The sequence below is a fragment of the Cibotium barometz genome, chromosome 60, assembly GCF_041138505.1.
Source record: "Cibotium barometz isolate CiBa-2024 chromosome 60, ASM4113850v1, whole genome shotgun sequence".
Taxonomy (NCBI): domain Eukaryota; kingdom Viridiplantae; phylum Streptophyta; class Polypodiopsida; order Cyatheales; family Cibotiaceae; genus Cibotium; species Cibotium barometz.
This window is the reverse complement of record NC_141105.1, coordinates 31,696,181-31,701,205: the sequence shown is the minus strand read 5'-3', so window position 1 is coordinate 31,701,205 and position 5,025 is coordinate 31,696,181.

Genomic DNA, 5,025 nt, shown 5'->3' with positions numbered 1-5,025 from the left:
AGCTACGACCTGTGCGGCAAAAGTGCACAGTCACTAACTCTTGTGTATTGCTTCACACTTCTTAGCTTGGCCGTTCACTCACACGATGCTTGATAAAATCAAGGAAATGATTAGGGCTATTGAAGGCCTTCCAAACCATTGCAAAGCACATGATTGCAGTCACATCCAAATAGTTTTGCCACATAATGAGTTTGGTAAATTGGAATGTAGCATATAGCACAATCTTGCATGTTATATGTGATACAAGCATGTGTTTCTTGGATATTAGTGTATGGTGGTCTCATCCCAAGAATGATAAGGCTATATGAAGCATGCTCCTGCAATAACGCCTTCTACAAATAATGTCAAGGTGGACAAAGGCTATGTGGAGCCCCTTTTTCCATGATAATAATACCATAACAAATTACATAGGTGGAGATGGTGATTTTTGATCGTTTCCGTAGTCAATGATCCCATGTCATAAGGACCAACTATCCTTGGGATGAAAGAAAGCAACATGATTTTTAATGGTCATACACAAGAATTATCATTGAGCATGCTTTTGGACACTGAAAGCTTGAAGGGCACATGGCATTACCTTCAAGAGATAATTTCTTACTCCAAAATTGGGATTGATGCCATCATGTAGCATTATGCACAACATGTTGGTCCATACGGCAACTCTACCCTAGTTGCAAATTAATGATTCTTTGGTTGATGATCCACATCATCCTTGTGTTAAACTTTGAAATGAGAACTTTGTAGAAGAAGAATGTAGGTCAAAAAAAGTGAATTATCAATGAATTCAATGTTTTTGGCTCTGGGGAGGAGTAGAGTAACAGCGCATAAAACACTATTAAGCTTCTACAAAGGGGGATGCTTCTATTTATAGGAAAAAGTGAGGCTCTAACCAAGAAAACTGATTCTAGAATTTTTCAGATCAGTTTAAGCTTGGCTCTTGACCATACATCGTGCCATCTCCATAAGTGACTTGTTCTTCCTCTCAGCAACACCATTTTGCTGAGGGGTATACGGCACTGTACATTGGTGTTTTATCCCACGACTAGCCAGAAATGCATCAAACTCTTTAGACATGTACTTCCCCCCTCGATCAGAACGGAGGGTGCCCACAGTACAATTAGATACATTTTCAACCATAAGCATAAACTGTTTGAAGCACAAAAACACTTCGGACTTTGCCTTCAGTGGATATACCCATGCATGCCTTGAGTAATCATCAATGAAAGTCACGAAGTACAAGTGTTTACCAAATGACGGAGTTTGCATAGGCCCACATACATCACTATGTACAAGCTGCAATTTGCGAGTGGCCCGCATAGAACCATCCTTTGGAAACGCAGAACGCTGCATTTTGCCCAAAATACAGCCTTCACAAACATGTTTCAATGGTGCCTCAAGAGGGGGCAATGAAGCAACCATATCAAATTTCTGCAAACGCAGCAAACTAGAAAAGTTCAGATGACCAAAACGAGCATGCCATAGTTTTGCATCTGAAACTGCCTTTTCATTAGAAACTGCATTTGCTGAATCTTCCACACACTTGTCATAAGAATTGAGCCTATACAGCCCACGAAACAAGGTGCCAGATACAATAATCGTATCACCAGAAGTCAAATCATGAATAGTACATCTGTCATCCACAAATTTGACTACAAGTCCAAGTCTAGCAAGCGCAGAGACAGACAATAGATTCTTCTTTATCCCTGGCACATACAAAGCATCTAAAAGTGTGAAAGCGCTGCCATTTATAGCAGTAAGCATAATTTTACCAATGCCCTTCACTGGGTAAGAAGCATTATTGGCACATGTGATAGTATTCCCATTAGGAATAGCCTCAAGACAAGTGAACATATCACGATGTGAGGTAATGTGCTTTGTAGCACCACTGTCAAAATACCATACATTAGAGTCAACAGAAACTGCCAAACATGCATCATGTACAGATGGGTCATACTGGCAATACACGCTAAACGTCCATTCTGTATCCTGCACAACATTTGCAGAATCTACGTCATTTGTAGAAGCATCCGCTATTGTGGTTGCATTTGACTCTTTCTTCTTTGCCTCTTTAGCCTTTAGCTTAGGGCAATTCTTAATGACATGATCATTTGCCTTACAATAGTTGCACCTGGTCTTTTTCTTGCCTTTATCAAAAGCCTTCTCAGACTTATTGTTGCTACCTGTGGAAGGAGAAGAAGTTGCAGACCTACTAATAGGAGAAGAAAGAGTGGAAGGGGCTGCCTTCCCACTTCTTCTCTGCTGCTGGGCAGCAATAAATGCTTGATCAACTGCACGCTGCCTGGCCCTGTTTTGCCTGGATTGCACTTCTTGCAAGAGCTTGTTGACTAAAGTATCATACTTGATAGCATCAGGTCTGTCCTCAGTAAGAAGTCTCCACGTGGAAGCAAAAGTCTGATATGTCTCAGGTAAAGCATCAAGAACAGTCTGCACAAGAGAATGATCAGGAATAATCTCACCTGCAGAAATCAATTGTTCTTTGAGATCTTTAATCTCAGCAAGAAAAACATTCATGTCATCATCTTCTTGCATAATCTTCAATTCTAGCTCTTTACGCAAGTAAGCGATTTTTGCCTCATTACGACCTGCTAGAATATCCCAAGCCTGTTTTGCTGTTTTAGTTGAACGAATATGTGGGGTGATGTTACGTTTGATAGAAAGTGCAATCAAGGCATGAGCCTGCGCATCTTTACTATCCCAACGAGCTTGTTCAGCAGTGGGTAAAACAGCAGCAATAGTAGAGCTGCTAGAACCTACAACATCCTCAACAGATCCTACATCCACAGAACCTGGACATACATCCATACCCTGCACAATGTTCCACACTCCTTTTGCAACCAAAACATGCTGCATCATGTATGCCCAAAGTGGGTAGTTGCTGTCTCCATCCAATTTGTCATCAGCAGATAACATGTGAAATACATCATTGCTGTTATCAGCCATGGCCACTGACTGAAACTGATGCAAAAGCTACCTGTAATGAAGAAAAGACTGAGCAGAAGACAACTTGTGCTATGTAGCACGGTCCACAATAGAACACGTATGCCTGTTTTGCAGAAAACTGCACTGTCGAAATTTCTGCAGAAAATGACGAACACCTGTGCTGAAATGCAAAAACGGAGCCCGAAACGACCTCAGATGCAAATTTTGAGAACGCTAAGCCCTACGGGCTTAATTGCAGAGTATAGGGACCTGCAAGCGCTCGTGAAAACTCACCTCAATCGGAGAACGTGAGTCGGAGGGTACTGGCCGCGTAGCCCCGGGAGCCGATGCCTGCTCTGATACCAATTGTTAGAATTAGGATTGCAGGAAAGCACACAAAGCTTGGAGAAGAAGAAGCAAGAATGCACATAACACAAAGTGTATTAGATTGTGTCAATGTACAAAGATAAGTTAGCCCTAGAAGGATGGGCGTATATACAAGCCGGGGGAAAAAACCTCCTAAAGAGGGAAAAAGTGCCCCGACGGTCCTAAGTGTGTTCACACACATCACTGCCTATATATATATATGGCAACAGTTTGCATTCGCTATATAATTTGAGATAGTTGAAATCCAAGATACCTAGCTTTTTCCATTGTAAAAGACCAACAACTCTTTTAAGCAGCATTTTCAATCAACACAATTCAGTGTGGACAGGTCTTGGTTTGGTCCATTTTAGGGACAAACTATGTAAGATTAGCACCAAACTTAGTAATGGGCTAGTCATTACTATGGATTTCATTTTTGGAAAGTCACATTTCTCTCTCACAAAGCCACCTACTAGTTTTAGCTAAGTGCGGAAACATGATGAGGTAAGGGCACTAGAAACAATTGTAATGCAAACGTGTCAAAATGGGACCAAACTTGGCATAGGTCTGGTGACTAATGCCAATAACACCAAACTATGTCAAATTAGCACCAAACTTAGTACTGGGCTAGTCATTACTATGGATATCATTTGTGGAAACTCTCGTTTCTTTCTCCTAAAGCCATCTGCTGTGCTAGTTTTAGCCAAGTGTAGGAACTTGATGAGGTAGGGACACTAAAAACAGCTAGAATCCAAACTTGTCAAAATGGGACCACCTGGTGACTAATACCGGCAGCGGTAACACTGTGCAAAATACAGATTTTAGATATGTAAAAAAGGTAGTGAGTTAGAGACATGCATGAAAAGTTATCTTTCGGGTTGATTTTTTGGTCTTGAGCTCTAGCATACACAAAGACTTTGGCCAAGGATTTGATTTGATGGTTGGGTAGTCCTTATGATAGTCAAACATTATGCTAAGTATCACCAAGAATGTATCATTCCTAGACATTGTAGCCAAGTGTAGGAACTTGATGAGGTAGGGACACTAAAAACAGCTAGAATCCAAACTTGTCAAAATGGGACCACCTGGTGACTAATACCGGCAGCGGTAACACTGTGCAAAATACAGATTTTAGATATGTAAAAAAGGTAGTGAGTTAGAGACATGCATGAAAAGTTATCTTTCGGGTTGATTTTTTGGTCTTGAGCTCTAGCATACACAAAGACTTTGGCCAAGGATTTGATTTGATGGTTGGGTAGTCCTTATGATAGTCAAACATTATGCTAAGTATCACCAAGAATGTATCATTCCTAGACATTGTAGCCCCGGATTTAGGTGAAATATCTTGAAACCAAGAGTCTTCGCTTAAAATAGGTAAGTGGGAAGACTTGCTACTTGGCTCTTGTAAGATTCCTCCCTCCAGCTTTTGAGGTGTACATGTGTAAGAACCTCCCCTTCTGATCTTATAATTATTCACCTCTTTGAAATAAAAGAAAGATTCTGTTTTACCCTGTTTTGACCTGGAGAGAGAAAATGTCTAGAGAGAGATAATCCAAAATTGAGATATTTTTGATATAAAAATCCTCCTAGTGTCTAAAATGGTTTTCCCTAAAACAAAAATTCAAAAAAAAACTTTCCAATGTGCATTTGGAATTAATTGAAAATAAGTATAAAGGACCTTAGCCTAAGGGTCTAGATTTTCAGAAATTTTTGGATTAT